Genomic DNA, 11,917 nt, shown 5'->3' with positions numbered 1-11,917 from the left:
TTTGCCTAGTAAATATGACTCCCCAACCCCATTTCTAAGTTACAGATGATTTCTGGAATGGCTGGGATCAGGATGCGTATACCACAGCTGTAAGGCTTTACTGGTTCCGATTCATGACATTTGTTACCTTGGAAATGTGGGGAGTGGGTAGTCGTCTATCGTTAAGTGGGATAAAGCATGTAAAATACCAGGCACTGAATAAAAGCGTGTTACCTTCTCTTTCAGGCACCGCCATGGAGAAGAAGATTAACTGGCAATCATTCAAACTAATCATTTCTTGGGTTCGTGGAATCTGGAACCAGAGCGATGGTTGGAATGTGAAGAGCTTCTTTTATACAGCTGAGCCTGATAGCTGGAGGAGTCTAGACGTATATCAGAAGAAAGGAAAAATTAATAGGAAATGACTAGATTTTACACCCGATCGTTTGGAACATTCCAAAACCAAGAGAAGCCTTTCTTGTCACACGTGATTTCATGATAATTAGGGCCAGCTGTGTCTGGGCAATTCAGGTCAAGCCAGATGCCAAACCCAACTCGAACACTTACAGGAAGATCCTCATCGTCAAGAACCTCCAAACATCCTGTAGAAAATCGAAAGAAGGTAAGTTATGTTATCTTTTCCCTTTCTGCCTAAATGTTGTTCTCCTGAGTACTGACAACCTCTATGGTTTTCACTTGTGCTTTATATCTGAAGGTAATGTGGCTGCTGATACATGGTGCATACATGGAAGAATCCTTAAAGGGGGAGGGGCATCATTAGCAACTTTTCCATTCTGCTGGGATTAGTTCTTGGATTGTCGCCCTTACCCATAAGCCAGACTAACTCACCCATAAGTCACATATTTGTGAGCCAATAAAGATGAGCTGTCTCAGCGTCTCTGTGAACCAGGGATGGTTTGGAAGGAGGGAGACTTTCACTATATGCTCTGCTGTAACTTTCGACTTTAAATAAAAATGTGTATGAGAATGTCCTATTCAAAGAAGTAAATGTGATTAAAGAAAAAAATTTTTTTTCCAGTGGAAGGATATATCGATTTGCTAACTGGCTCATCTCAGCTGTAAAAGTTTTAGTTGACACAAATCCTACTTTAGAAACTGGAAACTTCTTTTCCTCCAGGTCATTTCAATTGTATTCTTTCTGTTGAATTGTGGATTTCTGAAAGCATTTTAAATTGCAGGTCCTTTTATCTCATGTTTCTTTTACTTCTACTTAAGGACTATATATATATATATGTGTGTGTGTGTGTGTGTGTGTGTGTGTGTGTGTGTGTATAGCTGAGATTCCCAATAAAGCCATATAGTACTTCACTTCACTAGAACTAAAGTAGGCCAGGCCTGAAAGCAGTGTCGTGGTTTACTTGGTCCCAGGGCTCCCTGTTTAACTCGAGTTCACCTGCTCCTTCTCTCAGGTCCTTGTTTCCACTGGTCACTTTGTTGCAGCTGGAAAGGAGGTGGAACAAAAGCCATGGCTGTACTGCTATTTGCCATGGTGACTGACTTGGGGCTGAATGGAGAATTCACTGCATTCCTGATGTTGACTCACTTCCACCCAAAACCCTTGGGTTGAGGTTGAAACTCAGCTCAGGCTTTCCAAGGGGCTGTTCCTATGAGCTGGCCTGGGATGATCGTATCTGGACCAGCCCAGGGGTGTTCTTCATCTTGGGGACTTCAGTCAGCTTGTTCTGTAGCAAGTAGATTTTTAAAAATGTCTTAGGGGTGCCTGGGTGGCTCAGTTGGTTAAACATCCGACTCTTGACCTCAGCTCAAGTCTTATTCTCAGGGTCATGAGTTCAAAGCCCTGCATTGGGCTTCACGCTGGCAGAAGCCTACTTAAAAAAAAAAAAAGAAAAAGAAAAAAAAAAAAAAAAAGCAATGGCTTAGCTATCTAGAGGTGAGAAAGAGAATTCTGAGAAGAATATTCAGAATGGATCTAGGCTTATCTTTGTTCTATGACCAGTAGAAGCTCCAACAAAGTAGCTGCCTCCTCCAGCTGTCCTAGATCTGAGCACATGTCAAAAGTATGCCAGGAAACAGGCTGTCTCCAGAAGTGCAGAGAGCTCATACTTAATTGGATCCCCTGCTTCCGTTACTGGCAGCCACACTCCTAGAATCTTTCAAATCCTGCAGCAAGACTAGTATAGAGATGCAATAATATTGTTCTTGAAGGCATTTTAACCTTTTCATTGAATAATTCAACAATATGTAATAGAAGTCATACTATTGACCCCAGGTTTCCCCATTTGGGTGAAACATATACCCACTCTATAGATCAGCACTCCCTAAAATGAACTATTTGTACCTAGTGGACATGCAAGACAATCTTCCGGGGAAAATAAGAAACTATTTGAACCTAGATTTGTTTTTATCTAAAACAAAACAGAAATTAAACTTTACCAATATTTAATAAGTGGGCTGACACAGGTTCCCCTATCTTAGCCCACATGCCAGAAGGTCGAGTGTTCTAGATTATAGAGGAGAAAACTTGAAGGAGTCTTATAATGTGGAGAGATTAATAGCATCACCATATATTTTTTTTTTGGTTTTAATGTACTGGGACACAGTGTAGTTTTCGTGTGAAAGGCTGCAGGGAATCACAGGTCTTATCATCTAGTTTTTTGTTTTTTTTTTTTTAATTTTTTTTTTCAACTTTTATTTATTTTTGGGACAGAGAGAGACAGAGCATGAACGGGGGAGGGGCAGAGAGAGAGGGAGACACAGAATCGGAAACAGGCTCCAGGCTCTGAGCCATCAGCCCAGAGCCCGACGCGGGGCTCGAACTCACGGACCGCGAGATCGTGACCTGGCTGAAGTCGGACGCTTAACCGACTGCGCCACCCAGGCGCCCCTCATCTAGTTTTGATAAAACTAAACCTTATAAAAATAGGCTAATGGCATGAAAGCGTGTCTCTAATATAATCAGAGAATAAAGCTAATATCAAAATACAAACAAATAAACAACAAGAATATGGTAGGGCAGACACCTCCCTTATTTGTGAAGTAAAAATATGGTAAAATTAAGGACAATCTAGTTCATCACATGGCCCCAACTAAAAATACTAGGGAGAGCAGTAATATGATGATTTTATCTTTATCTCATCCCTTTCAAATTTCTATTTTTGTAACTTTTTAAACATACATAATATGTTAATGGAATTCTACATGTCTATAATTTTATAAGTAGATAAACGCTTCATGAACGAGTATGCTCAAACCTTTTCTTGCTTATGGGATAAGCAATCAAAGCAGTTTGGAGACCACTGTTAAAGAGCAGCAAACTCAAGGAAAATAATATTCAATTATTTCCGGTGTTCAGAAAGCAAGTGAGGGAGAGCCAGAAAACAGAAAAGTTCTGTCCTTCTCAAGTCCAATCAGAGCAGGCTCCCACCTCTCTGGGTCTCTGTGATTCTCTAAAATGCCAGTTTCTTAAAATATTATTTCTGATATTGCACATGGATTAAATCCACGAGGCAGTAAGACAATGCTGTGGAAAGAATGAGAGTTCTGGAGTCAGGCAGCTCTGGGATGTAGCCCAGGCCCCGTAATTCACTTGCTCTGTAACCTGCACAACCTCAGTTCCCTCATCTGTCACATGGGGGTAAATGACCTCACAGAGATGCAAGGATTACACAAATTAATAAATACCAAGTGTTTGGCACATGGTAGCCTTCCCTCCCCCTGCATTATAACTATAATTCATAATTATAATTATGTAATTATAATTATAACTGCATTTAAACTATAATCATGCAATTTAACTCTAGACAGTGAGGTTGACCCGAATACTTCCAGAAATCAGAAATCCCATGGAAATAAATTATTCTCCTTATCTCCAACGTGCTCATGCAAATTCCACTCTACATGATCTGAGACACCTGCACTGAAATCCTCCAACACTACACTGAGCTCTTCTGGCACCTTCGTGATGCCAAAGAGCACGTTTCATTTCCATAACTCTCTTGGTAATACTGAAGGACCATGTCATTAGGAGACAGAGTACTGAAACCATATCCTCTAGGGAGTCATATCAGAATCTTAGGAGTGGTGATTGACAAAGCAGATCAAATGAAAGTAAACTTTTATATCTGTAGATAAAAAATGCTTGCATTTTTTCACACATACTGTGAAAAGTAAAATTCAACAAGTCACGTTGGCAGGTGGAGGTAGCCAGAGGAGTCTGTGATTATGTGGTAGGGAAGGGTAGAGTGAGGGAAGCCCCCATAAGTGGGCATTTCAGAAACAGGAGAGGGTGTGAGAGTTTTATGTCCATAAAAGGGGGACATGTTTTTTTTTTTAAAACAAGCAGAAGGATAGGCAAAATGGACACTTCACCAAAGAAGACATTCAGGTGGCAAGTAAGCACACGGGAAGATGGTCAACATCATTAGTCATTAGAGGCATCCAAACTGAAATCACAATACTATCACTACACGCTTTCAGAACGGCATAAAAAAGAAAAAGAAAAGAGCTGGGAACCCCAAGGGCTGATAAGGATGAACTCCTATACTTTACTGGCAGGAATTCACAGTGGTACCGCCATTTTGGAAAACAGTTTGCTAGTCTCTTATAAAGTTAAATATAGACTTAACCATACAGCCCAGCAATTCACTGCTAGAGAGGTACCTAAGTGAACTGAAAATTTCACATGATCTCTACCTGGATGTTTACAGCAGCCTTAGTCATATGTTGGAAACAGCTGGATGTCCTTCAGCTGATGAATACATAAACAAACTCTGATATACCCACACCGTGGAATACTACTCAGTAATAAGAAGGAACAAGCTATTGGTCCATACAACAACATGGATAAATCTTAAGCATCTTTTGTGTGGTGAAAGGAGTCAGAACCAAAGGCTGCATATTGTTTGATTCCATTTACAGGACATTCTCAAGAAGTCAAAACTATAAGGACGGTTGCTAGGGGTTGGGATGGGAGAAGGGCTGATTACAAAGGAATTCTGAAGTTGATGGAACTGTCCCGGATGTTCCTGCGGTGGAGGATACACGACTCTGCCTTTGCCAAAATCCATAGAAGTGTATCGTCCAAAGAATGAATTTTATTGTATGCAAGTCAAAGGAAAAATCTCTCCGACTGTCCAAGGCCCAAGGTGGATGCAGACTGTGGCAAATGAACGTAACGATATGACAAGTGAAAGATATATCCATGCTTGGGGGGGGAGGGGAAGAAAAGAGACAACTTACATAACTTTGGAAATAGTGTTGTGACTGGCTACTACAAGGCTAAAGACAAAATGACTTCTACACAAAATTAGAATATACTCTAGTGAGTAAAACTGTCTCCTACAGGGTATGGGTTAGCAATTTTGAAAGCACTTTACCTGCATACCAGAGTTGACCAAACAAATAAATATAGCATCGATAGTGACAGCCAGATTGGAGGAAGAAGCAATAAGCAAAGGGCCAACCCTGCGGTGCCGGATTGGGTCAGAGGCATCAGTATGAACTCATGTATGGTGTACTTTTAATATATATTTAGACAGATAAGGGCTTTTCAGCCTTGGCACTATTGACATTTTGGGCTGGATAATTCTTTGTTGTTTGTGCCTGTGCATTGTGGGATATTTGGCAGTGTCCCCAACCTTTGCCCATTAGATCCCAGTAGCATGTCGCCTTGAGTTGTGATACCCCAAAATATCTGCAGACTTTAACAAATATCCCCTGGGATCCAGGTGTGGGACAAAATTGACCCCAGTGGAGAGCCACTGAATTAGATGTATTCAGAAGCAAATATAGATGTATGTGCATGCCTTCGTTAGTATAAATACATTATTTCCTAGTTCTGTTCACTGAGGGCCTAGAAACAATGACACTCCAATAAAAATGAGCTCACCCACCCAGATCCTGGTTTCTAAACACCATTCTCCCAAAGGAAGAATGAGGGCTCCTTAGAGAACTGGTTGGTCCCAGGGCTGGGGCAGGGAAAATACAAAATGAGCCTGAAGCATCTTGTGGTGCTACAAAATAGGAACGTGCTCCAAAAAGCAGCGTGGGGGGCTTGCTGAAACCTGAGCGAGCTTTCAATAGCCAAAGCTGGAATTATTTAAGGAAAAAAAAAAACAACAACAACAATATGGGATTATAACACAAAGAACAAAATAAATAGCCATGAGTCTGTAGTGCCGTCAATGAATGGGTAGAAGAGAAATGACAACTCTTCTTCCCAGAAGAATTCAAATCAGTAAATGTAGAACAAATGAAGGAAACCAGAGACTCATTTGAATACCACAGGAATAACTGCGACAGGAAAGAATGACATAATGAGTGCTAAAATTAGTAGGTGAAGGTTTAAGGAGAAACCTGGCAGACATTATTGTGACCAAATGATCAGTGTCAACATACCTGGAAATGAATCCACACCAATATCATCTACTCCCTAATAGGACGCAACAACAAGGGCACCTCACCTCTCAAATTTATAACCTTTAAATTACCAGAAGACAACAGACAAATCCAAATTGAGGGGCATTTTACAACATACCTAATAGTCTTCAAAACTGTCAAGACCACAAAAGACAAGACCAGGAAACCATAACAGATTAGAAGAGATTAAGGAGGCATGACAACTAAAAGCGCCATGACATTCTGGAATAAAAAAAAAATGACATTGAATAGAAAAACTTGGGAAATCTGATTAAAGTTTGTAACTTGGTTAACTGTTTTCTATCAATGTTAATTTCTTAATTTTGCCATTTGCGTCATGATTAGGTGAGGTGCTGACGCTGGACGAAGCTGAGCGAAGACAATATGAGAACTCTCTGGATTGACTATTTTTGCAAATTTCCTAAGTCTAAAATTATGCAAAAATAAAGAAGTTTTTTAAAATATGAGAATCTGAAACAATAAAAAAAATAAAAGAGAAAAAGGGGGTCGCCTGGGTGGCTCAGTTGGTTGAGTGTCCGATTTTGGCTCAGGTCATGATCTCACGGTTCATGAGCTCGAGACCTGCATCAGGCTCTTTGCTGTCAGCACAGAGCCTGCTGTGGATCCTCTGTCCCTCTCTCTCTGCTCTGCCCCTGCTCGTTCTCTCTCTCTGTCTCTCGCTGTCTCTCTCAAAAATAAATAAACATTAAAAATAATAATAAAAGATGAGAATCGTGGAGGCATTCCTCTGCATGACATACTCAGTTCAATCATAACACATAAGTTATATTCCAAATGCTATTCATTAGCCCTAAAAATGAGTATATTTTTGAGTAACTTCTACCAAAGGGTACATGGAGGTAATTAAGTAACTGAGTAATTCTGAGAACTCTAAGAACCCACCATATATTCTTTGGCATCAATTACTTCTAAGAATTGCATGTTCAGTCCTATGTGTTAGAGATCTATAAAACATGATATATTTTTCCTATACCTTGTGAGTTTGCTATAACCTTAAAAAAGAGCATATGGCTCCAAAGTGGTGGTTCGAATCGTTCTGAATGAAAACGAAAAGAGATGGACAACTTCACTTCTTTTCTTGGTGAAGCCACTTCTCCCTTCCTCCTCTAAGTATTTGTCACAAGGTTTTCCATCTGATCGACCTGAAACGTGCAATATTAGGGGGAGCTGCTTGGAATGGAGACCCGGACCCACCAGGGGAGCAGGGTAGAGAGCCAGACCCTGTGTCGGAGACGGAAGTGCCAAAGACAGTGGAGAAGAACGTCTCCCTTCTCACTTCTGCCGAGCGCCCAGCCTGTGCCAGAGACTCCGTCCTCACAACCCCCCGTGAGGTGCTGGAGTATCGTCCAGTTTAGTAGATGAGAAAACTGGAGCTGCGAGTGGCTGAGTCAGTTGCCCAAGGCCACGTGGCTACAAGTGGCGGAGCGAGAGGTCCTGGGACCAAACATTCTAATGCCACAGCCAACACCGCTGCCGCTTTTTCTCCAGTCCTGAGAGTGCTTGCGGGGGTTAAGCAGCCTAAGGCTGAGAACCAGGAAGTCATTCCGGTCAGAAGCAAGACACGGGTCTGGCAGTCAGACCGGCTGGCATGGGTCAAGGCAGGCAGAGGGGCTGGAGCTCGATGGTCAAGCGAGTAACTGCAAGGGGCAGGGAATGTTAGCTCCACGGACTTTGGTTTTCCTGCCTGGAGTAGGAACTGAAGGTGGGTGTGAGCTGAGCCGACCTGCGGTTGTGTGAGGAAGGAGGCAGCGAGCCGAACGGGCGAGAGAACAGGATGAGACTCACACTGACAGGACGCGAGCCTGCCTGCTGAATGACATCGGGCAAGGAACTTCCCTCTCTGAGCCTCAGTTTCCTCATCTGTAAGACAGAAATCATAATTGTGAGCCAGATCATGTCACTTCTCTACTCAAATCCTCCAGTGGCATCCGATCGCCCTCAGAACAAAACCCCCCAAACCTGCAAGGCCCCGTGTGACGCGGCCCCTGGATCCTCGCCGACCTCTCATCCCGCTTCTCGCTCGCATCGCTGCAGCCGCCCCGACCTCCTCACTTTTCTTCCTACACCTGCTCACTCACCTCAGTAGACAGTTTGGAGCCTAGTGTCCAGGTCGTCTTTCAATCTTTCAACAGGTGTTACTTTTCCTGGAATGCTCTTGCCCCAGATCTGTGCATGGTTCATTCCTCTATTAATCCAGGCCCCTCTTCCCTGCTGCTCCTCCGCTACCCCCCCCTCACCTTCTCTATCCCCTTCATCCCCTTCCTCTGCTTCATTCTTCCACCTCGTTTTCACCACCACTTGGCGTGACGTTACAGAGCCATGCGTGTATTTGCTGTTGTCTTTCTCACTTGAGTGTCGGCTCAGCTCAACGAGAACAGTGACTTTGTCACGTCCAATCACTGTATTCCTACTGCCTGCCTCAGAGTGGGTGCTCACATATTGGATGAGCTTGTAACACCGTTGTGTTACAAAATTAGATAATGCCTGTAAAATGCTTGCTAGCGCTCGATATTAAAGGGTAGGAGAACTGGGAACGCAGACACAGTTTGATGCTTGCTGAATATTGGGTAAGAGAGCTAGGAATATAGGGCGGTTCTTACCTGTTGGCAAGGTAACTAAAACATAGACACCAACGTAAAAGTTCACTGTTATGAAGTTCCAGAGAACTTCTACCGTGTCATTGTGATGAAGTTCCAGAGACTTCTACCGTGTCACGTAGAGAGGGAAGGGGACCGTGACTGCAAGGATGGGGCATTTGATGATATGAGGAAGGCCCCACGTTTCTTTTTTTTTTTCCAGTTCTCACACCTTCTACAACCAAACGCTCTCCAGATAGTGCCACATTTTCATTTTTATTGGTGGCAGCACAAGATATTCTTCATGCGTTGGTACACATGGCCGATCTAATTGTTATGAGCTGGTATTTGAAATACAACTCTGCCACGGATGGACAAATCTGTTAGAGGACCTGGGCTGGAAAGAGGACCCCTTCCCCCCGACTACTGCAAAAAATCTCCCAACCATTTGCCTTCAGTCTCTTCACGATCCATCTCAGATTATTTTCCCACAGCAGGGGATGGAGCACATCTCTGAACCCACTGTGGAACACCGTTGCCTACTGAATAGCACAGAAACTCCTTACTGTCCCATTTACAGCCTTCCACAGTTCGACTCCAAGTGCCTTTCCAGCCTCACACTCGATCCCTCTGCAGCCTCTGGTTCCCAGGCAGAGGGCATCACTACTCTTCACTGTGTCCTTATTCCAGAACCTGAAACTTCTCCCTTCCACCCACCACCCACACTGCCGTCAAAATTCTGCTCAAGGCCTAGTTCAAGCCCACATTCCTGTGACTTCTCTTTTGAACGCAGAGCTTTCCTGTGTCCTACACATGCCCTTTACTTGTTCTTCCATCATACACTTAATTCATTTTGCGTGTTCTAGTTGGTGTTTTGTGTCTATCTTTTCTACTACAGCCAAGGTTGGGGAGGGAGACTGTGTCATATTCTTTTTTGGTTAAGCCTTCAGGGCTTTGTACAAAGTGGGTGATCCATGGAGGTCTGATGAATGCATGTTCCCTGGGTAGTTCAGCTTAGCCTCTGTGGTTGGTTTAATATTTATAGAGAGTCCACGGTGAGGGAGACGTGAGACAGAGCTCAGCAGTGTCGGCTCGGCCACTCACGTGGCCAATGAGATGTGTAACAAAACTAATTACATGAACTTGGTTTGAATTTTTTAGGTTAATTTTTTTTTTTTTTATGAAAATACAGGTAAAATGTAGCAGCTGTCTGAGGGGAGAAAATAGGCCAAAACACCAGACAAGACCACATATAACAAACGGTGCTATTAATCCCTTAATATCTTTTGATTTTTTATGACATTCTAATGCTCATATTCATCCCCTCATTTGGCACAGCAGTTACTTAACTAGCACAGAATTGAAGTGTCATAGTTTCTAACAGGATTGAGATATGGTGGTGCACTTATATAACTGAGCTTTAAGCAGTGGGGTGGGAGAGAATAATTAGGAAAGTTACCTAATGTTAATTGGAGGTTATTTTAATTTTTTTTTTTTTTTTTAGTGTTTTACTTTTTGTTTTTGGGAGACAGAAAAAAACGTGAGTGGTAGAGGGGCAGAGAGAGAGAGAGAGAGAGAGAGGGAGACAATAGAATCTGAGGCAGGCTCCAGGCTCTGAGCTGTCAGCACAGAGGGTGACACAGGGCTCAAACTCACGAACTGTGAGATCATGACCTGAGCTGAAGTTGAATGCTTAACCGACTGAGCCACCCAGGCACCCCTGGAGGTTATTTTTATAGAACAAAGAATTGGAAACAACCTAAATGTTCATCAGTTGGGCACTCATTAAAGCAACTGGAGTATGAACACATTTTTTTTTTTAATGTTTTATTTGTTTTTGAGACAGAGAGAGACAGAGCATGAGCAGGGGAGGGGCAGAGAGAGAGGGAAACACAGAATCCGAAGCAGGCTCCAGGCTCCGAGCTGTCAGCACAGAGCCCGACGTGGGGCTCGAGCTCACAAACCACGAGATCATGACCTGAGCCAAAGTCAGATGCCCAATCGACTGAGCCACCCAGGTGCCCCAGAGTATGCACACATCTTGTAGCGCATTGTACCAGCATGGGAAAATATGTGTAATGTGTAGTTAAGGGAAAAGGGCAAGTGCAAAATAATACATGTGGTTTGATGCACTTTATGTTGGGGAAAACTTTATATAAGTGCACATAAATGTAAGTAAAAAACATAAATTATATATATACACACATCCACATACATATATACACACACATACACTTGTATATAATATATTTTTGTCTGGAAGAATATGTACACTAAACTGTTAGCAGCAGTTACCTGTAAGAAAAGGAACTGGAGAGGAAGCACCAAGTGGGGGAAAGGGAGGGATAATATTCAGTTCTAATTCTTTATATTGCTGTGTTATTTGAATTTGTTATGAGTGCATGTTATGTTTGCAATTATCAGCAACAGCAGCAGCAGCAGCAGCAGCAGCAGCAGCAGCGAATCCTTTCAAGAAAGAGGACACTCGCTGGGCAGAAGCGTGTTGGAATGTGAGTAAACACACAGAGGGCCTCAGAAACCTAGAGAGCAGCAGCGGTCAGGGGGCCGCACACAAGCCGAAGCCACCGTCCTCTGTGAGGATCGGTCCCCGCTGCTGCAGAATGTGCACCGGTCACTGCCAACCCCACGGTAACACACCCCCAGGAAGTCACCATGGCTCCTTAATCAGGGTCACATGGTTCTCTCTCTTGTGGGAAACCCCTTCAGGAGAGGATTCGAGCTTGGGAGCGCAGGCTGGAATCCACTTACTGTTCTTTCTCATGCCTAAGCCAGGCCCCTCTGGCCATATTTCAGTGTGTTCAATTCAGATCACATTTGAGCCTCCAGAAGGGACACCTAATCAACACCACTGTTCTTATAAGCATTCGTAAACAATTTTGAGGGATGTACTTAAGTTACTCATTGGTTCTGATTTTTAGATA

The 11,917-nt window shown here is 43.0% G+C and overlaps 1 long non-coding RNA gene across 1 annotated transcript in view; it reads left to right on the top strand.

Annotated features, from left to right (window-relative positions):
* The first annotated feature begins 228 nt into the window (after positions 1–228).
* Positions 229–11,917, top strand: part of LOC147584761 (uncharacterized) — a 103,108-nt gene continuing 91,419 nt past the window's right edge. Inside the window, exon 1 of the long non-coding RNA XR_015253047.1 lies at positions 229–601. This is a non-coding gene — a long non-coding RNA (uncharacterized LOC147584761). The remainder of the gene's footprint in view (positions 602–11,917) is intronic.

The sequence above is a fragment of the Puma concolor genome, chromosome A1, assembly GCF_028749965.1.
Source record: "Puma concolor isolate L17-30 chromosome A1, mPumCon1.1.hap2, whole genome shotgun sequence".
NCBI classification, from domain to species: domain Eukaryota; kingdom Metazoa; phylum Chordata; class Mammalia; order Carnivora; family Felidae; genus Puma; species Puma concolor.
This window is presented reverse-complemented; position numbering and strand designations above follow the sequence as displayed.